General features: G+C 44.2%; 26 non-coding genes across 26 annotated transcripts; all 26 read right to left on the bottom strand.

Annotated features, from left to right (window-relative positions):
• Positions 1-414: 414 nt before the first annotated feature.
• Positions 415-487, bottom strand: trnav-cac (transfer RNA valine (anticodon CAC)). The gene has a single exon. It is a non-coding gene; the product is annotated as a tRNA-Val (tRNA).
• Positions 488-1668: 1181 nt separating this feature from the next.
• trnav-aac (transfer RNA valine (anticodon AAC)) lies at positions 1669-1741 on the bottom strand. The gene has a single exon. It is a non-coding gene; the product is annotated as a tRNA-Val (tRNA).
• Positions 1742-3579: 1838 nt separating this feature from the next.
• On the bottom strand, positions 3580-3652 carry trnav-cac (transfer RNA valine (anticodon CAC)). The gene has a single exon. It is a non-coding gene; the product is annotated as a tRNA-Val (tRNA).
• Positions 3653-3778: 126 nt separating this feature from the next.
• trnav-aac (transfer RNA valine (anticodon AAC)) lies at positions 3779-3851 on the bottom strand. The gene has a single exon. It is a non-coding gene; the product is annotated as a tRNA-Val (tRNA).
• Positions 3852-4833: 982 nt separating this feature from the next.
• trnav-aac (transfer RNA valine (anticodon AAC)) lies at positions 4834-4906 on the bottom strand. Its single transcript has one exon. It is a non-coding gene; the product is annotated as a tRNA-Val (tRNA).
• A 1838-nt stretch (positions 4907-6744) lies between these two features.
• On the bottom strand, positions 6745-6817 carry trnav-cac (transfer RNA valine (anticodon CAC)). The gene has a single exon. It is a non-coding gene; the product is annotated as a tRNA-Val (tRNA).
• A 126-nt stretch (positions 6818-6943) lies between these two features.
• trnav-aac (transfer RNA valine (anticodon AAC)) lies at positions 6944-7016 on the bottom strand. Its single transcript has one exon. It is a non-coding gene; the product is annotated as a tRNA-Val (tRNA).
• Positions 7017-7799: 783 nt separating this feature from the next.
• Positions 7800-7872, bottom strand: trnav-uac (transfer RNA valine (anticodon UAC)). Its single transcript has one exon. It is a non-coding gene; the product is annotated as a tRNA-Val (tRNA).
• A 126-nt stretch (positions 7873-7998) lies between these two features.
• trnav-aac (transfer RNA valine (anticodon AAC)) lies at positions 7999-8071 on the bottom strand. Its single transcript has one exon. It is a non-coding gene; the product is annotated as a tRNA-Val (tRNA).
• Positions 8072-8854: 783 nt separating this feature from the next.
• On the bottom strand, positions 8855-8927 carry trnav-cac (transfer RNA valine (anticodon CAC)). Its single transcript has one exon. It is a non-coding gene; the product is annotated as a tRNA-Val (tRNA).
• Positions 8928-9053: 126 nt separating this feature from the next.
• Positions 9054-9126, bottom strand: trnav-aac (transfer RNA valine (anticodon AAC)). The gene has a single exon. It is a non-coding gene; the product is annotated as a tRNA-Val (tRNA).
• Positions 9127-9909: 783 nt separating this feature from the next.
• trnav-uac (transfer RNA valine (anticodon UAC)) lies at positions 9910-9982 on the bottom strand. The gene has a single exon. It is a non-coding gene; the product is annotated as a tRNA-Val (tRNA).
• Positions 9983-10108: 126 nt separating this feature from the next.
• On the bottom strand, positions 10109-10181 carry trnav-aac (transfer RNA valine (anticodon AAC)). Its single transcript has one exon. It is a non-coding gene; the product is annotated as a tRNA-Val (tRNA).
• Positions 10182-10964: 783 nt separating this feature from the next.
• Positions 10965-11037, bottom strand: trnav-cac (transfer RNA valine (anticodon CAC)). The gene has a single exon. It is a non-coding gene; the product is annotated as a tRNA-Val (tRNA).
• A 126-nt stretch (positions 11038-11163) lies between these two features.
• Positions 11164-11236, bottom strand: trnav-aac (transfer RNA valine (anticodon AAC)). Its single transcript has one exon. It is a non-coding gene; the product is annotated as a tRNA-Val (tRNA).
• A 1838-nt stretch (positions 11237-13074) lies between these two features.
• trnav-cac (transfer RNA valine (anticodon CAC)) lies at positions 13075-13147 on the bottom strand. The gene has a single exon. It is a non-coding gene; the product is annotated as a tRNA-Val (tRNA).
• A 126-nt stretch (positions 13148-13273) lies between these two features.
• Positions 13274-13346, bottom strand: trnav-aac (transfer RNA valine (anticodon AAC)). The gene has a single exon. It is a non-coding gene; the product is annotated as a tRNA-Val (tRNA).
• Positions 13347-14129: 783 nt separating this feature from the next.
• Positions 14130-14202, bottom strand: trnav-uac (transfer RNA valine (anticodon UAC)). Its single transcript has one exon. It is a non-coding gene; the product is annotated as a tRNA-Val (tRNA).
• A 126-nt stretch (positions 14203-14328) lies between these two features.
• On the bottom strand, positions 14329-14401 carry trnav-aac (transfer RNA valine (anticodon AAC)). Its single transcript has one exon. It is a non-coding gene; the product is annotated as a tRNA-Val (tRNA).
• A 783-nt stretch (positions 14402-15184) lies between these two features.
• On the bottom strand, positions 15185-15257 carry trnav-cac (transfer RNA valine (anticodon CAC)). The gene has a single exon. It is a non-coding gene; the product is annotated as a tRNA-Val (tRNA).
• A 126-nt stretch (positions 15258-15383) lies between these two features.
• Positions 15384-15456, bottom strand: trnav-aac (transfer RNA valine (anticodon AAC)). The gene has a single exon. It is a non-coding gene; the product is annotated as a tRNA-Val (tRNA).
• Positions 15457-16239: 783 nt separating this feature from the next.
• Positions 16240-16312, bottom strand: trnav-cac (transfer RNA valine (anticodon CAC)). Its single transcript has one exon. It is a non-coding gene; the product is annotated as a tRNA-Val (tRNA).
• A 982-nt stretch (positions 16313-17294) lies between these two features.
• Positions 17295-17367, bottom strand: trnav-uac (transfer RNA valine (anticodon UAC)). Its single transcript has one exon. It is a non-coding gene; the product is annotated as a tRNA-Val (tRNA).
• A 126-nt stretch (positions 17368-17493) lies between these two features.
• trnav-aac (transfer RNA valine (anticodon AAC)) lies at positions 17494-17566 on the bottom strand. The gene has a single exon. It is a non-coding gene; the product is annotated as a tRNA-Val (tRNA).
• A 783-nt stretch (positions 17567-18349) lies between these two features.
• trnav-cac (transfer RNA valine (anticodon CAC)) lies at positions 18350-18422 on the bottom strand. The gene has a single exon. It is a non-coding gene; the product is annotated as a tRNA-Val (tRNA).
• Positions 18423-18548: 126 nt separating this feature from the next.
• Positions 18549-18621, bottom strand: trnav-aac (transfer RNA valine (anticodon AAC)). The gene has a single exon. It is a non-coding gene; the product is annotated as a tRNA-Val (tRNA).
• Between the last annotated feature and the right edge of the window lie 828 nt (positions 18622-19449).

Below are 19449 nucleotides of genomic sequence, written 5' to 3'. Positions count from 1 at the left end.
ATCCCCACTTAAACAATTTTGGAAAAAGCCAACAGCTGTTTCAGCACAGTTTTAAACTGGGGACCTTTTGTATGTGAGGTGAATGTGATAACCATTACACTACAGAAACTTGTGCAGAGAAGACAGCCAGCAATCTCGTGGTGATCGCTTGTTGAAAAACCTATAAAGGAAAAGATTACTAAATCTCTCCTCTGACGATGCAAACAATTAATGTTTTACGCCCAAGGCAAAAAGCTGTTTCCGCTCAGTTTGAAACCGAGGACCTTTCGCGTGTAAAGCGAACGTGAGGACCACTACAGAAACCTGACGGGGAGCCTCTCTTCTTTTAACACTACTTGGCAGAAGAGGCCTTTGTAGAGTTTACTAAGAATGCAGCAGAGCCTGGCTTAAGCAATTTTGGAAAAAGCCAGTACCTGTTTCCACCCAGTTTCGAACTGGGGACCTTTCGCGTGTGAGGCGAACGTGATAACCACTACACTATGGAAACTTGCAAAAAGTACACAGCCAGCAATCTCCTGGTGATCGCTTGCTGTAAAACGAATAAAGGAAAAGATAACTAAATCCCTCCCCTGACTTTGCAAACAGTTCAAGTTTACCCACGAAAGAGAAGCACTGTTTCTGCTCTGTTTCGAACCGAGGACCTTTCGCGTGTTAGGCGAACGTGATGACCACTACACTACAGAAACTTGATTAGGATCTACCGTTCTTTTAACTCAGCTTGGCAGAAGGCCTTTGTAGTGTTGACGAATAAAGCAACAGATCCCTACTTAAGCAATTTTGGAAAAAGCCACCAGCTGTTGCCACCCAGTTTCGAACTGGGGACCTTTCGCATGAGGCGAACGTGACAACCACTACACTATGGAATCCCGTGCAGAGATGACTGCCAGCAATCTCCTGGTGATCGCTTGTGGAAGAGCGAACTAAGGAAAAGATAATTAAACACCTCACCTGACTTTGCAAACATTTCATGTTTTCCCACAAAAGAGAAACACTGTCTCTGCTCGGTAAATCCACTTGGCAGAAGGCAATTGTATTGTTTACGAAGAAAGCAGTAGATCCCCACTTAAACAATTTTGGAAAAAGCCAACAGCTGTTTCAGCACAGTTTTAAACTGGGGACCTTTCGTATGTGAGGTGAATGTGATAACCATTACACTACAGAAACTTGTGCAGAGAAGACAGCCAGCAATCTCGTGGTGATCGCGTGTTGAAAAACCTATAAAGGAAAAGATTACTAAATCTCTCGTCTGACGATGCAAACAATTAATGTTTTACGTCCAAGGCAAAAAGCTGTTTCCGCTCAGTTTGAAACCGAGGACCTTTCGCGTGTAAAGCAAACGTGATGACCACTACAGAAACCTGACGGGGAGCCTCTCTTCTTTTAACACTACTTGGCAGAAGAGGCCTTTGTAGTGTTGACTAAGAATGCAGCAGAGCCTGGTTTAAGTAATTTTGGAAAAAGCCAGTAGCTGTTTCCACCCAGTTTCGAACTGGGGACCTTTCACGTGTGAGGCGAACGTGATAACCACAACACTATGGAAACTTGCAAAAAGTACACAGCCAGCAATCTCCTGGTGATCGCTTGCTGTAAAACGAATAAAGGAAAAGATAACTAAATCCCTCCCCTGACTTTGCAAACAGTTCATGTTTACCCACAAAAGAGAAACTCTGTTTCTGCTCGGTTTCGAACCGAGGACCTTTCGCGTGTTAGGCGAACGTGATGACCACTACACTACAGAAACTTGATTAGGATCCACCGTTCTTTTAACTCGGCTTGGCAGAAGGCCTTTGTAGTGTTGACGAATAAAGCAACAGATCCCTACTTAAGCAATTTTGGAAAAAGCCACCAGCTGTTGCCACCCAGTTTCGAACTGGGGACCTTTCGCATGAGGCGAACGTGACAACCACTACACTATGGAATCCCGTGCAGAGATGACTGCCAGCAATCTCCTGGTGATCGCTTGTGGAAGAGCGAACTAAGGAAAAGATAATTAAACACCTCACCTGACTTTGCAAACATTTCATGTTTTCCCACAAAAGAGAAACACTGTCTCTGCTCGGTAAATCCACTTGGCAGAAGGCAATTGTATTGTTTACGAAGAAAGCAGTAGATCCCCACTTAAACAATTTTGGAAAAAGCCAACAGCTGTTTCAGCACAGTTTTAAACTGGGGACCTTTCGTATGTGAGGTGAATGTGATAACCATTACACTACAGAAACTTGTGCAGAGAAAACAGCCAGCAATCTCGTGGTGATCGCGTGTTGAAAAACCTATAAAGGAAAAGATTACTAAATCTCTCGTCTGACGATGCAAACAATTAATGTTTTACGTCCAAGGCAAAAAGCTGTTTCCGCTCAGTTTGAAACCGAGGACCTTTCGCGTGTAAAGCAAACGTGATGACCACTACAGAAACCTGACGGGGAGCCTCTCTTCTTTTAACACTACTTGGCAGAAGAGGCCTTTGTAGTGTTGACTAAGAATGCAGCAGAGCCTGGTTTAAGTAATTTTGGAAAAAGCCAGTAGCTGTTTCCATCCAGTTTCGAACTGGGGACCTTTCACGTGTGAGGCGAACGTGATAACCACAACACTATGGAAACTTGCAAAAAGTACACAGCCAGCAATCTCCTGGTGATCGCTTGCTGTAAAACGAATAAAGGAAAAGATAACTAAATCCCTCCCCTGACTTTGCAAACAGTTCATGTTTACCCACAAAGGAGAAACACTGTTTCTGCTCGGTTTCGAACCGAGGACCTTTCGCGAGTTAGGCGAACGTGATGACCACTACACTACAGAAACTTGATTAGGAGCCACCGTTCTTTTAACTCGGCTTGGCAGAAGGCCTTTGTAGTGTTGACGAAGAAAGCAACAGATCCCTACTTAAGCAATTTTGGAAAAAGCCACCAGCTGTTGCCACCCAGTTTCGAACTGGGGACCTTTCGCATGAGGCGAACGTGACAACCACTACACTATGGAATCCCGTGCAGAGATGACTGCCAGCAATCTCCTGGTGATCGCTTGTAGAAGAGCGAACTAAGGAAAAGATAATTAAACACCTCACCTGACTTTGCAAACATTTCATGTTTTCCCACAAAAGAGAAACACTGTCTCTGCTCGGTAAATCCACTTGGCAGAAGGCAATTGTATTGTTTACGAAGAAAGCAGTAGATCCCCACTTAAACAATTTTGGAAAAAGCCAACAGCTGTTTCAAAACAGTTTCAAACTGGGGACCTTTTGTGTGTGAGGTGAACGTGATAACCATTACACTACAGAAACTTGTGCAGAGAAGACAGCCAGCAATCTCGTGGTGATCGCTTGTTGAAAAACCTATAAAGGAAAAGATTACTAAATCTCTCGTCTGACGATGCAAACAATTAATGTTTTACGTCCAAGGCAAAAAGCTGTTTCCGCTCAGTTTGGAACCGAGGACCTTTCGCGTGTAAAGCAAACGTGATGACCACTACAGAAACCTGACGGGGAGCCTCTCTTCTTTTAACACTACTTGGCAGAAGAGGCCTTTGTAGTGTTGACTAAGAATGCAGCAGAGCCTGGCTTAAGCAATTTTGGAAAAAGCCAGTACCTGTTTCCACCCAGTTTCGAACTGGGGACCTTTCGCGTGTGAGGCGAACGTGATAACCACTACACTATGGACACATGCAAAAAGTACACAGCCAGCAATCTCCTGGTGATCGCTTGCTGTAAAACGAATAAAGGAAAAGATAACTAAATCCCTCCCCTGACTTTGCAAACAGTTCATGTTTACCCACAAAAGAGAAACTCTGTTTCTGCTCGGTTTCGAACCGAGGACCTTTCGCGTGTTAGGCGAACGTGATGACCACTACACTACAGAAACTTGATTAGGATCCACCGTTCTTTTAACTCGGCTTGGCAGAAGGCCTTTGTAGTGTTGACGAATAAAGCAACAGATCCCTACTTAAGCAATTTTGGAAAAAGCCACCAGCTGTTGCCACCCAGTTTCAAACTGGGGACCTTTCGCATGAGGCGAACGTGACAACCACTACACTATGGAATCCCGTGCAGAGATGACTGCCAGCAATCTCCTGGTGATCGCTTGTGGAAGAGCGAACTAAGGAAAAGATAATTAAACACCTCACCTGACTTTGCAAACATTTCATGTTTTCCCACAAAAGAGAAACACTGTCTCTGCTCGGTAAATCCACTTGGCAGAAGGCAATTGTATTGTTTACGAAGAAAGCAGTAGATCCCCACTTAAACAATTTTGGAAAAAGCCAACAGCTGTTTCAGCACAGTTTTAAACTGGGGACCTTTCGTATGTGAGGTGAATGTGATAACCATTACACTACAGAAACTTGTGCAGAGAAGACAGCCAGCAATCTCGTGGTGATCGCGTGTTGAAAAACCTATAAAGGAAAAGATTACTAAATCTCTCGTCTGACGATGCAAACAATTAATGTTTTACGTCCAAGGCAAAAAGCTGTTTCCGCTCAGTTTGAAACCGAGGACCTTTCGCGTGTAAAGCAAACGTGATGACCACTACAGAAACCTGACGGGGAGCCTCTCTTCTTTTAACACTACTTGGCAGAAGAGGCCTTTGTAGTGTTGACTAAGAATGCAGCAGAGCCTGGTTTAAGTAATTTTGGAAAAAGCCAGTAGCTGTTTCCACCCAGTTTCGAACTGGGGACCTTTCACGTGTGAGGCGAACGTGATAACCACAACACTATGGAAACTTGCAAAAAGTACACAGCCAGCAATCTCCTGGTGATCGCTTGCTGTAAAACGAATAAAGGAAAAGATAACTAAATCCCTCCCCTGACTTTGCAAACAGTTCATGTTTACCCACAAAAGAGAAACTCTGTTTCTGCTCGGTTTCGAACCGAGGACCTTTCGCGTGTTAGGCGAACGTGATGACCACTACACTACAGAAACTTGATTAGGATCCACCGTTCTTTTAACTCGGCTTGGCAGAAGGCCTTTGTAGTGTTGACGAATAAAGCAACAGATCCCTACTTAAGCAATTTTGGAAAAAGCCACCAGCTGTTGCCACCCAGTTTCGAACTGGGGACCTTTCGCATGAGGCGAACGTGACAACCACTACACTATGGAATCCCGTGCAGAGATGACTGCCAGCAATCTCCTGGTGATCGCTTGTGGAAGAGCGAACTAAGGAAAAGATAATTAAACACCTCACCTGACTTTGCAAACATTTCATGTTTTCCCACAAAAGAGAAACACTGTCTCTGCTCGGTAAATCCACTTGGCAGAAGGCAATTGTATTGTTTACGAAGAAAGCAGTAGATCCCCACTTAAACAATTTTGGAAAAAGCCAACAGCTGTTTCAGCACAGTTTTAAACTGGGGACCTTTCGTATGTGAGGTGAATGTGATAACCATTACACTACAGAAACTTGTGCAGAGAAAACAGCCAGCAATCTCGTGGTGATCGCGTGTTGAAAAACCTATAAAGGAAAAGATTACTAAATCTCTCGTCTGACGATGCAAACAATTAATGTTTTACGTCCAAGGCAAAAAGCTGTTTCCGCTCAGTTTGAAACCGAGGACCTTTCGCGTGTAAAGCAAACGTGATGACCACTACAGAAACCTGACGGGGAGCCTCTCTTCTTTTAACACTACTTGGCAGAAGAGGCCTTTGTAGTGTTGACTAAGAATGCAGCAGAGCCTGGTTTAAGTAATTTTGGAAAAAGCCAGTAGCTGTTTCCATCCAGTTTCGAACTGGGGACCTTTCACGTGTGAGGCGAACGTGATAACCACAACACTATGGAAACTTGCAAAAAGTACACAGCCAGCAATCTCCTGGTGATCGCTTGCTGTAAAACGAATAAAGGAAAAGATAACTAAATCCCTCCCCTGACTTTGCAAACAGTTCATGTTTACCCACAAAGGAGAAACACTGTTTCTGCTCGGTTTCGAACCGAGGACCTTTCGCGAGTTAGGCGAACGTGATGACCACTACACTACAGAAACTTGATTAGGAGCCACCGTTCTTTTAACTCGGCTTGGCAGAAGGCCTTTGTAGTGTTGACGAAGAAAGCAACAGATCCCTACTTAAGCAATTTTGGAAAAAGCCACCAGCTGTTGCCACCCAGTTTCGAACTGGGGACCTTTCGCATGAGGCGAACGTGACAACCACTACACTATGGAATCCCGTGCAGAGATGACTGCCAGCAATCTCCTGGTGATCGCTTGTAGAAGAGCGAACTAAGGAAAAGATAATTAAACACCTCACCTGACTTTGCAAACATTTCATGTTTTCCCACAAAAGAGAAACACTGTCTCTGCTCGGTAAATCCACTTGGCAGAAGGCAATTGTATTGTTTACGAAGAAAGCAGTAGATCCCCACTTAAACAATTTTGGAAAAAGCCAACAGCTGTTTCAAAACAGTTTCAAACTGGGGACCTTTTGTGTGTGAGGTGAACGTGATAACCATTACACTACAGAAACTTGTGCAGAGAAGACAGCCAGCAATCTCGTGGTGATCGCTTGTTGAAAAACCTATAAAGGAAAAGATTACTAAATCTCTCGTCTGACGATGCAAACAATTAATGTTTTACGTCCAAGGCAAAAAGCTGTTTCCGCTCAGTTTGGAACCGAGGACCTTTCGCGTGTAAAGCAAACGTGATGACCACTACAGAAACCTGACGGGGAGCCTCTCTTCTTTTAACACTACTTGGCAGAAGAGGCCTTTGTAGTGTTGACTAAGAATGCAGCAGAGCCTGGCTTAAGCAATTTTGGAAAAAGCCAGTACCTGTTTCCACCCAGTTTCGAACTGGGGACCTTTCGCGTGTGAGGCGAACGTGATAACCACTACACTATGGACACATGCAAAAAGTACACAGCCAGCAATCTCCTGGTGATCGCTTGCTGTAAAACGAATAAAGGAAAAGATAACTAAATCCCTCCCCTGACTTTGCAAACAGTTCATGTTTACCCACAAAAGAGAAACTCTGTTTCTGCTCGGTTTCGAACCGAGGACCTTTCGCGTGTTAGGCGAACGTGATGACCACTACACTACAGAAACTTGATTAGGATCCACCGTTCTTTTAACTCGGCTTGGCAGAAGGCCTTTGTAGTGTTGACGAATAAAGCAACAGATCCCTACTTAAGCAATTTTGGAAAAAGCCACCAGCTGTTGCCACCCAGTTTCAAACTGGGGACCTTTCGCATGAGGCGAACGTGACAACCACTACACTATGGAATCCCGTGCAGAGATGACTGCCAGCAATCTCCTGGTGATCGCTTGTGGAAGAGCGAACTAAGGAAAAGATAATTAAACACCTCACCTGACTTTGCAAACATTTCATGTTTTCCCACAAAAGAGAAACACTGTCTCTGCTCGGTAAATCCACTTGGCAGAAGGCAATTGTATTGTTTACGAAGAAAGCAGTAGATCCCCACTTAAACAATTTTGGAAAAAGCCAACAGCTGTTTCAGCACAGTTTTAAACTGGGGACCTTTCGTATGTGAGGTGAATGTGATAACCATTACACTACAGAAACTTGTGCAGAGAAGACAGCCAGCAATCTCGTGGTGATCGCTTGTTGAAAAACCTATAAAGGAAAAGATTACTAAATCTCTCGTCTGACGATGCAAACAATTAATGTTTTACGTCCAAGGCAAAAAGCTGTTTCCGCTCAGTTTGAAACAGAGGACCTTTCGCGTGTAAAGCGAACGTGAGGACCACTACAGAAACCTGACGGGGAGCCTCTCTTCTTTTAACACTACTTGGCAGAAGAGGCCTTTGTAGTGTTGACTAAGAATGCAGCAGAGCCTGGCTTAAGCAAATTTGGAAAAAGCCAGTAGCTGTTTCCACCCAGTTTCGAACTGGGGACCTTTCGCGTGTAAGGCGAACGTGATAACCACTACACTATGGAAACTTGCAAAAAGTACACAGCCAGCAATCTCCTGGTGATCGCTTGCTGTAAAACGAATAAAGGAAAAGATAACTAAATCCCTCCCCTGACTTTGCAAACAGTTCATGTTTACCCACGAAAGAGAAACACTGTTTCTGCTCGGTTTCGAACCGAGGGCCTTTCGCGTGTTAGGCGAACGTGATGACCACTACACTACAGAAACTTGATTAAGATCCACCGTTCTGTTAACTCGGCTTGGCAGAAGGCCTTTGTAGTGTTGACGAAGAAAGCAACAGATCCCTACTTAAGCAATTTTGGAAAAAGCCACCAGCTGTTACCACCAAGTTTCGAACTGGGGACCTTTCGCATGCGGCAAACGTGACAACCACTACACTATGGAATCCTTCGCAGAAACGACTGCCAGCAATCTCCTGGTGATCGCTTGTGGAAGAGCGAACTAAGGAAAAGATAATTAAACACCTCACCTGACTTTGCAAACATTTCATGTTTTCCCACAAAAGAGAAACTCTGTTTCTGCTCGGTAAATCCACTTGGCAGAAGGCATTTGTAGTGTTTACGAAGAAAGCAGTAGATCCCTACTTAAACAATTTTGCAAAAAGCCAACAGCTGTTTCAAAACAGTTTCAAACTGGGGACCTTTTGTGTGTGAGGTGAACGTGATAACCATTACACTACAGATACTTGTGCAGAGAAGACAGCCAGCAATCTCGTGGTGATCGCTTGTTGAAAAACCTATAAAGGAAAAGATTACTAAATCTCTCGTCTGACGATGCAAACAATTAATGTTTTACGTCCTAGGCAAACAGCTGTTTCCGCTCAGTTTGGAACCGAGGACCTTTCGCGTGTAAAGCAAACGTGATGACCACTACAGAAACCTGACGGGGAGCCTCTCTTCTTTTAACACTACTTGGCAGAAGAGGCCTTTGTAGTGTTGACTAAGAATGCAGCAGAGCCTGGCTTAAGCAATTTTGGAAATAGCCAGTACCTGTTTCCACCCAGTTTCGAACTGGGGACCTTTCGCGTGTGAGGCGAACGTGATAACCACTACACTATGGAAACTTGCAAAAACTACACAGCCAGCAATCTCCTGGTGATCGCTTGCTGTAAAACGAATAAAGGAAAAGATAACTAAATCCCTCCCCTGACTTTGCAAACAGTTCATGTTTACCCACAAAAGAGAAACTCTGTTTCTGCTCGGTTTCGAACCGAGGACCTTTCGCGTGTTAGGCGAACGTGATGACCACTACACTACAGAAACTTGATTAGGATCTACCGTTCTTTTAACTCGGCTTGGCAGAAGGCCTTTGTAGTGTTGACGAATAAAGCAACAGATCCCTACTTAAGCAATTTTGGAAAAAGCCACCAGCTGTTGCCACCCAGTTTCGAACTGGGGACCTTTCGCATGAGGCGAACGTGACAACCACTACACTATGGAGTCCCGTGCAGAGACGACTGCCAGCAATCTCCTGGTGATCGCTTGTAGAAGAGCGAACTAAGGAAAAGATAATTAAACACCTCACCTGACTTTGCAAACATTTCATGTTTTCCCACAAAAGAGAAACACTGTCTCTGCTCGGTAAATCCACTTGGCAGAAGGCAATTGTATTGTTTACGAAGAAAGCAGTAGATCCCCACTTAAACAATTTTGGAAAAAGCCAACAGCTGTTTCAGCACAGTTTTAAACTGGGGACCTTTTGTATGTGAGGTGAATGTGATAACCATTACACTACAGAAACTTGTGCAGAGAAGACAGCCAGCAATCTCGTGGTGATCGCTTGTTGAAAAACCTATAAAGGAAAAGATTACTAAATCTCTCGTCTGACGATGCAAACAATTAATGTTTTACGTCCAAGGCAAAAAGCTGTTTCCGCTCAGTTTGAAACAGAGGACCTTTCGCGTGTAAAGCGAACGTGAGGACCACTACAGAAACCTGACGGGGAGCCTCTCTTCTTTTAACACTACTTGGCAGAAGAGGCCTTTGTAGTGTTGACTAAGAATGCAGCAGAGCCTGGCTTAAGCAAATTTGGAAAAAGCCAGTAGCTGTTTCCACCCAGTTTCGAACTGGGGACCTTTCGCGTGTAAGGCGAACGTGATAACCACTACACTATGGAAACTTGCAAAAAGTACACAGCCAGCAATCTCCTGGTGATCGCTTGCTGTAAAACGAATAAAGGAAAAGATAACTAAATCCCTCCCCTGACTTTGCAAACAGTTCATGTTTACCCACGAAAGAGAAACACTGTTTCTGCTCGGTTTCGAACCGAGGGCCTTTCGCGTGTTAGGCAAACGTGATGACCACTACACTACAGAAACTTGATTAAGATCCACCGTTCTGTTAACTCGGCTTGGCAGAAGGCCTTTGTAGTGTTGACGAAGAAAGCAACAGATCCCTACTTAAGCAATTTTGGAAAAAGCCACCAGCTGTTACCACCAAGTTTCGAACTGGGGACCTTTCGCATGCGGCAAACGTGACAACCACTACACTATGGAATCCTTCGCAGAAACGACTGCCAGCAATCTCCTGGTGATCGCTTGTGGAAGAGCGAACTAAGGAAAAGATAATTAAACACCTCACCTGACTTTGCAAACATTTCATGTTTTCCCACAAAAGAGAAACTCTGTTTCTGCTCGGTAAATCCACTTGGCAGAAGGCATTTGTAGTGTTTACGAAGAAAGCAGTAGATCCCTACTTAAACAATTTTGCAAAAAGCCAACAGCTGTTTCAAAACAGTTTCAAACTGGGGACCTTTTGTGTGTGAGGTGAACGTGATAACCATTACACTACAGATACTTGTGCAGAGAAGACAGCCAGCAATCTCGTGGTGATCGCTTGTTGAAAAACCTATAAAGGAAAAGATTACTAAATCTCTCGTCTGACGATGCAAACAATTAATGTTTTACGTCCTAGGCAAACAGCTGTTTCCGCTCAGTTTGGAACCGAGGACCTTTCGCGTGTAAAGCAAACGTGATGACCACTACAGAAACCTGACGGGGAGCCTCTCTTCTTTTAACACTACTTGGCAGAAGAGGCCTTTGTAGTGTTGACTAAGAATGCAGCAGAGCCTGGCTTAAGCAATTTTGGAAATAGCCAGTACCTGTTTCCACCCAGTTTCGAACTGGGGACCTTTCGCGTGTGAGGCGAACGTGATAACCACTACACTATGGAAACTTGCAAAAACTACACAGCCAGCAATCTCCTGGTGATCGCTTGCTGTAAAACGAATAAAGGAAAAGATAACTAAATCCCTCCCCTGACTTTGCAAACAGTTCATGTTTACCCACAAAAGAGAAACTCTGTTTCTGCTCGGTTTCGAACCGAGGACCTTTCGCGTGTTAGGCGAACGTGATGACCACTACACTACAGAAACTTGATTAGGATCTACCGTTCTTTTAACTCGGCTTGGCAGAAGGCCTTTGTAGTGTTGACGAATAAAGCAACAGATCCCTACTTAAGCAATTTTGGAAAAAGCCACCAGCTGTTGCCACCCAGTTTCGAACTGGGGACCTTTCGCATGAGGCGAACGTGACAACCACTACACTATGGAGTCCCGTGCAGAGACGACTGCCAGCAATCTCCTGGTGATCGCTTGTAGAAGAGCGAACTAAGGAAAAGATAATTAAACACCTCACCTGACTTTGCAAACATTTCATGTTTTCCCACAAAAGAGAAACACTGTCTCTGCTCGGTAAATCCACTTGGCAGAAGGCAATTGTATTGTTTACGAAGAAAGCAGTAGATCCCCACTTAAACAATTTTGGAAAAAGCCAACAGCTGTTTCAGCACAGTTTTAAACTGGGGACCTTTTGTATGTGAGGTGAATGTGATAACCATTACACTACAGAAACTTGTGCAGAGAAGACAGCCAGCAATCTCGTGGTGATCGCTTGTTGAAAAACCTATAAAGGAAAAGATTACTAAATCTCTCCTCTGACGATGCAAACAATTAATGTTTTACGCCCAAGGCAAAAAGCTGTTTCCGCTCAGTTTGAAACCGAGGACCTTTCGCGTGTAAAGCGAACGTGAGGACCACTACAGAAACCTGACGGGGAGCCTCTCTTCTTTTAACACTACTTGGCAGAAGAGGCCTTTGTAGTGTTGACTAAGAATGCAGCAGAGCCTGGTTTAAGTAATTTTGGAAAAAGCCAGTAGCTGTTTCCACCCAGTTTCGAACTGGGGACCTTTCACGTGTGAGGCGAACGTGATAACCACAACACTATGGAAACTTGCAAAAAGTACACAGCCAGCAATCTCCTGGTGATCGCTTGCTGTAAAACGAATAAAGGAAAAGATAACTAAATCCCTCCCCTGACTTTGCAAACAGTTCATGTTTACCCACAAAAGAGAAACACTGTTTCTGCTCGGTTTCGAACCGAGGACCTTTCGGGAGTTAGGCGAACGTGATGACCACTACACTACAGAAACTTGATTAGGAGCCACCGTTCTTTTAACTCGGCTTGGCAGAAGGCCTTTGTAGTGTTGACGAAGAAAGCAACAGATCCCTACTTAAGCAATTTTGGAAAAAGCCACCAGCTGTTGCCACCCAGTTTCGAACTGGGGACCTTTCGCATGAGGCGAACGTGACAACCACTACACTATGGAATCCCGTGCAGAGATGACTGCCAGCAATCTCCTGGTGATCGCTTGTAGAAGAGCGAACTAAGGAAAAGATAATTAAACACCTCACCTGACTTTGCAAACATTTCATGTTTTCCCACAAAAGAGAAACACTGTCTCTGCTCGGTAAATCCACTTGGCAGAAGGCAATTGTATTGTTTACGAAGAAAGCAGTAGATCCCCACTTAAACAATTTTGGAAAAAGCCAACAGCTGTTTCAAAACAGTTTCAAACTGGGGACCTTTTGTGTGTGAGGTGAACGTGATAACCATTACACTACAGAAACTTGTGCAGAGAAGACAGCCAGCAATCTCGTGGTGATCGCTTGTTGAAAAACCTATAAAGGAAAATATTACTAAATCTCTCGTCTGACGATGCAAACAATTAATGTTTTACGTCCAAGGCAAAAAGCTGTTTCCGCTCAGTTTGGAACCGAGGACCTTTCGCGTGTAAAGCAAACGTGATGACCACTACAGAAACCTGACGGGGAGCCTCTCTTCTTTTAACACTACTTGGCAGAAGAGGCCTTTGTAGTGTTGACTAAGAATGCAGCAGAGCCTGGCTTAAGCAATTTTGGAAAAAGCCAGTAGCTGTTTCCACCCAGTTTCGAACTGGGGACCTTTCGCGTGTGAGGCGAACGTGATAACCACTACACTATGGACACTTGCAAAAAGTACACAGCCAGCAATCTCCTGGTGATCGCTTGCTGTAAAACGAATAAAGGAAAAGATAACTAAATCCCTCCCCTGACTTTGCAAACAGTTCATGTTTACCCACAAAAGAGAAACTCTGTTTCTGCTCGGTTTCGAACCGAGAACCTTTCGCGTGTTAGGCGAACGTGATGACCACTACACTACAGAAACTTGATTAGGATCCACCGTTCTTTTAACTCGGCTTGGCAGAAGGCCTTTGTAGTGTTGACGAATAAAGCAACAGATCCCTACTTAAGCAATTTTGGAAAAAGCCACCAGCTGTTGCCACCCAGTTTGGAACTGGGGACCTTTCGCATGAGGCGAACGTGACAACCACTACACTATGGAATCCCGTGCAGAGATGACTGCCAGCAATCTCCTGGTGATCGCTTGTGGAAGAGCGAACTAAGGAAAAGATAATTAAACACCTCACCTGACTTTGCAAACATTTCATGTTTTCCCACAAAAGAGAAACACTGTCTCTGCTCGGTAAATCCACTTGGCAGAAGGCAATTGTATTGTTTACGAAGAAAGCAGTAGATCCCCACTTAAACAATTTTGGAAAAAGCCAACAGCTGTTTCAGCACAGTTTTAAACTGGGGACCTTTCGTATGTGAGGTGAATGTGATAACCATTACACTACAGAAACTTGTGCAGAGAAGACAGCCAGCAATCTCGTGGTGATCGCTTGTTGAAAAACCTATAAAGGAAAAGATTACTAAATCTCTCGTCTGACGATGCAAACAATTAATGTTTTACGTCCAAGGCAAAAAGCTGTTTCCGCTCAGTTTGAAACAGAGGACCTTTCGCGTGTAAAGCGAACGTGAGGACCACTACAGAAACCTGACGGGGAGCCTCTCTTCTTTTAACACTACTTGGCAGAAGAGGCCTTTGTAGTGTTGACTAAGAATGCAGCAGAGCCTGGCTTAAGCAAATTTGGAAAAAGCCAGTAGCTGTTTCCACCCAGTTTCGAACTGGGGACCTTTCGCGTGTAAGGCGAACGTGATAACCACTACACTATGGAAACTTGCAAAAAGTACACAGCCAGCAATCTCCTGGTGATCGCTTGCTGTAAAACGAATAAAGGAAAAGATAACTAAATCCCTCCCCTGACTTTGCAAACAGTTCATGTTTACCCACGAAAGAGAAACACTGTTTCTGCTCGGTTTCGAACCGAGGGCCTTTCGCGTGTTAGGCGAACGTGATGACCACTACACTACAGAAACTTGATTAAGATCCACCGTTCTGTTAACTCGGCTTGGCAGAAGGCCTTTGTAGTGTTGACGAAGAAAGCAACAGATCCCTACTTAAGCAATTTTGGAAAAAGCCACCAGCTGTTACCACCAAGTTTCGAACTGGGGACCTTTCGCATGCGGCAAACGTGACAACCACTACACTATGGAATCCTTCGCAGAAACGACTGCCAGCAATCTCCTGGTGATCGCTTGTGGAAGAGCGAACTAAGGAAAAGATAATTAAACACCTCACCTGACTTTGCAAACATTTCATGTTTTCCCACAAAAGAGAAACTCTGTTTCTGCTCGGTAAATCCACTTGGCAGAAGGCATTTGTAGTGTTTACGAAGAAAGCAGTAGATCCCTACTTAAACAATTTTGCAAAAAGCCAACAGCTGTTTCAAAACAGTTTCAAACTGGGGACCTTTTGTGTGTGAGGTGAACGTGATAACCATTACACTACAGATACTTGTGCAGAGAAGACAGCCAGCAATCTCGTGGTGATCGCTTGTTGAAAAACCTATAAAGGAAAAGATTACTAAATCTCTCGTCTGACGATGCAAACAATTAATGTTTTACGTCCTAGGCAAACAGCTGTTTCCGCTCAGTTTGGAACCGAGGACCTTTCGCGTGTAAAGCAAACGTGATGACCACTACAGAAACCTGACGGGGAGCCTCTCTTCTTTTAACACTACTTGGCAGAAGAGGCCTTTGTAGTGTTGACTAAGAATGCAGCAGAGCCTGGCTTAAGCAATTTTGGAAATAGCCAGTACCTGTTTCCACCCAGTTTCGAACTGGGGACCTTTCGCGTGTGAGGCGAACGTGATAACCACTACACTATGGAAACTTGCAAAAACTACACAGCCAGCAATCTCCTGGTGATCGCTTGCTGTAAAACGAATAAAGGAAAAGATAACTAAATCCCTCCCCTGACTTTGCAAACAGTTCATGTTTACCCACAAAAGAGAAACTCTGTTTCTGCTCGGTTTCGAACCGAGGACCTTTCGCGTGTTAGGCGAACGTGATGACCACTACACTACAGAAACTTGATTAGGATCTACCGTTCTTTTAACTCGGCTTGGCAGAAGGCCTTTGTAGTGTTGACGAATAAAGCAACAGATCCCTACTTAAGCAATTTTGGAAAAAGCCACCAGCTGTTGCCACCCAGTTTCGAACTGGGGACCTTTCGCATGAGGCGAACGTGACAACCACTACACTATGGAGTCCCGTGCAGAGACGACTGCCAGCAATCTCCTGGTGATCGCTTGTAGAAGAGCGAACTAAGGAAAAGATAATTAAACACCTCACCTGACTTTGCAAACATTTCATGTTTTCCCACAAAAGAGAAACACTGTCTCTGCTCGGTAAATCCACTTGGCAGAAGGCAATTGTATTGTTTACGAAGAAAGCAGTAGATCCCCACTTAAACAATTTTGGAAAAAGCCAACAGCTGTTTCAGCACAGTTTTAAACTGGGGACCTTTTGTATGTGAGGTGAATGTGATAACCATTACACTACAGAAACTTGTGCAGAGAAGACAGCCAGCAATCTCGTGGTGATCGCTTGTTGAAAAACCTATAAAGGAAAAGATTACTAAATCTCTCCTCTGACGATGCAAACAATTAATGTTTTACGCCCAAGGCAAAAAGCTGTTTCCGCTCAGTTTGAAACCGAGGACCTTTCGCGTGTAAAGCGAACGTGAGGACCACTACAGAAACCTGACGGGGAGCCTCTCTTCTTTTAACACTACTTGGCAGAAGAGGCCTTTGTAGTGTTTACTAAGAATGCAGCAGAGCCTGGCTTAAGCAATTTTGGAAAAAGCCAGTACCTGTTTCCACCCAGTTTCGAACTGGGGACCTTTCGCGTGTGAGGCGAACGTGATAACCACTACACTATGGAAATTTGCAAAAAGTACACAGCCAGCAATCTCCTGGTGATCGCTTGCTGTAAAACGAATAAAGGAAAAGATAACTAAATCCCTCCCCTGACTTTGCAAACAGTTCAAGTTTACCCACGAAAGAGAAACACTGTTTCTGCTCTGTTTCGAACCGAGGACCTTTCGCGTGTTAGGCGAACGTGATGACCACTACACTACAGAAACTTGATTAGGATCTACCGTTCTTTTAACTCGGCTTGGCAGAAGGCCTTTGTAGTGTTGACGAATAAAGCAACAGATCCCTACTTAAGCAATTTTGGAAAAAGCCACCAGCTGTTGCCACCCAGTTTCGAACTGGGGACCTTTCGCATGAGGCGAACGTGACAACCACTACACTATGGAATCCCGTGCAGAGATGACTGCCAGCAATCTCCTGGTGATCGCTTGTAGAAGAGCGAACTAAGGAAAAGATAATTAAACACCTCACCTGACTTTGCAAACATTTCATGTTTTCCCACAAAAGAGAAACACTGTCTCTGCTCGGTAAATCCACTTGGCAGAAGGCAATTGTATTGTTTACGAAGAAAGCAGTAGATCCCCACTTAAACAATTTTGGAAAAAGCCAACAGCTGTTTCAGCACAGTTTTAAACTGGGGACCTTTCGTATGTGAGGTGAATGTGATAACCATTACACTACAGAAACTTGTGCAGAGAAGACAGCCAGCAATCTTGTGGTGATCGCTTGTTGAAAAACCTATAAAGGAAAAGATTACTAAATCTCTCGTCTGACGATGCAAACAATTAATGTTTTACGTCCAAGGCAAAAAGCTGTTTCCGCTCAGTTTGAAACAGAGGACCTTTCGCGTGTAAAGCGAACGTGAGGACCACTACAGAAACCTGACGGGGAGCCTCTCTTCTTTTAACACTACTTGGCAGAAGAGGCCTTTGTAGTGTTGACTAAGAATGCAGCAGAGCCTGGCTTAAGCAAATTTGGAAAAAGCCAGTAGCTGTTTCCACCCAGTTTCGAACTGGGGACCTTTCGCGTGTAAGGCGAACGTGATAACCACTACACTATGGAAACTTGCAAAAAGTACACAGCCAGCAATCTCCTGGTGATCGCTTGCTGTAAAACGAATAAAGGAAAAGATAACTAAATCCCTCCCCTGACTTTGCAAACAGTTCATGTTTACCCACGAAAGAGAAACACCGTTTCTGCTCGGTTTCGAACCGAGGACCTTTCGCGTGTTAGGCGAACGTGATGACCACTACACTACAGAAACTTGATTACGATCCACCGTTCTTTTAACTCGGCTTGGCAGAAGGCCTTTGTAGTGTTGACGAAGAAAGCAACAGATCCCTACTTAAGCAATTTTGGAAAAAGCCACCAGCTGTTACCACCAAGTTTCGAACTGGGGACTTTTCGCATGCGGCAAACGTGACAACCACTACACTATGGAATCCTTCGCAGAAACGACTGCCAGCAATCTCCTGGTGATCGCTTGTGGAAGAGCGAACTAAGGAAAAGATAATTAAACACCTCACCTGACTTTGCAAACATTTCATGTTTTCCCACAAAAGAGAAACTCTGTTTCTGCTCGGTAAATCCACTTGGCAGAAGGCATTTGTAGTGTTTACGAAGAAAGCAGTAGATCCCTACTTAAACAATTTTGGAAAAAGCCAACAGCTGTTTCAAAACAGTTTCAAACTGGGGACCTTTTGTGTGTGAGGTGAACGTGATAACCATTACACTACAGAAACTTGTGCAGAGAAGACAGCCAGCAATCTCGTGGTGATCGCTTGTTGAAAAACCTATAAAGGAAAAGATTACTAAATCTCTCGTCTGACGATGCAAACAATTAATGTTTTACGTCCTAGGCAAAAAGCTGTTTCCGCTCAGTTTGGAACCGAGGACCTTTCGCGTGTAAAGCAAACGTAATGACCACTACAGAAACCTGACGGGGAGCCTCTCTTCTTTTAACACTACTTGGCAGAAGAGGCCTTTGTAGTGTTGACTAAGAATGCAGCAGAGCCTGGCTTAAGCAATTTTGGAAAAAGCCAGTACCTGTTTCCACCCAGTTTCGAACTGGGGACCTTTCGCGTGTGAGGCGAACGTGATAACCACTACACTATGGAAACTTGCAAAAAGTACACAGCCAGCAATCTCCTGGTGATCGCTTGCTGTAAAACGAATAAAGGAAAAGATAACTAAATCCCTCCCCTGACTTTGCAAACAGTTCATGTTTACCCACAAAAGGGAAACTCTGTTTCTGCTCGGTTTCGAACCGAGGACCTTTCGCGTGTTAGGCGAACGTGATGACCACTACACTACAGAAACTTGATTAGGATCCACCGTTCTTTTAACTCGGCTTGGCAGAACGCCTTTGTAGTGTTGACGAATAAAGCAACAGATCCCTACTTAAGCAATTTTGGAAAAAGCCACCAGCTGTTGCCACCCAGTTTCGAACTGAGGACCTTTCGCATGAGGCGAACGTGACAACCACTACACTATGGAATCCCGTGCAAAGATGACTGCCAGCAATCTCCTGGTGATCGCTTGTGGAAGAGCGAACTAAGGAAAAGATAATTAAACACCTCACCTGACTTTGCAAACATTTCATGTTTTCCCACAAAAGAGAAACTCTGTTTCTGCTCGGTAAATCCACTTGGCAGAAGGCATTTGTAGTGTTTACGAAGAAAGCAGTAGATCCCTACTTAAACAATTTTGGAAAAAGCCAACAGCTGTTTCAAAACAGATTCAAACTGGGGACCTTTCGTGTGTGAGGTGAACGTGATAACCATTACACTACAGAAACTTGTGCAGAGAAGACAGCCAGCAATCTTGTGGTGATCGCTTGTTGAAAAACCTATAAAGGAAAAGATTACTAAATCTCTCGTCTGACGATGCAAACAATTAATGTTTTACGTCCAAGGCAAAAAGCTGTTTCCGCTCAGTTTGAAACAGAGGACCTTTCGCGTGTAAAGCGAACGTGAGGACCACTACAGAAACCTGACGGGGAGCCTCTCTTCTTTTAACACTACTTGTTGCGTCGCACGCAAAACGTAACACCAAGTCTGCATTTGCAATTCTAGCATGAGAAATAACAAGCACTACTCTACACTGCTCAAAACTTGTGTTTGAAAAGTCAGTACTGAATTTAAACAT

This window comes from Garra rufa, chromosome 1 (assembly GCF_049309525.1).
Source record: "Garra rufa chromosome 1, GarRuf1.0, whole genome shotgun sequence".
In the NCBI taxonomy this organism is placed as follows: domain Eukaryota; kingdom Metazoa; phylum Chordata; class Actinopteri; order Cypriniformes; family Cyprinidae; genus Garra; species Garra rufa.
Note: the sequence above shows the minus strand (reverse complement) of the source record. Positions and strands in the feature narration are given on the sequence as shown.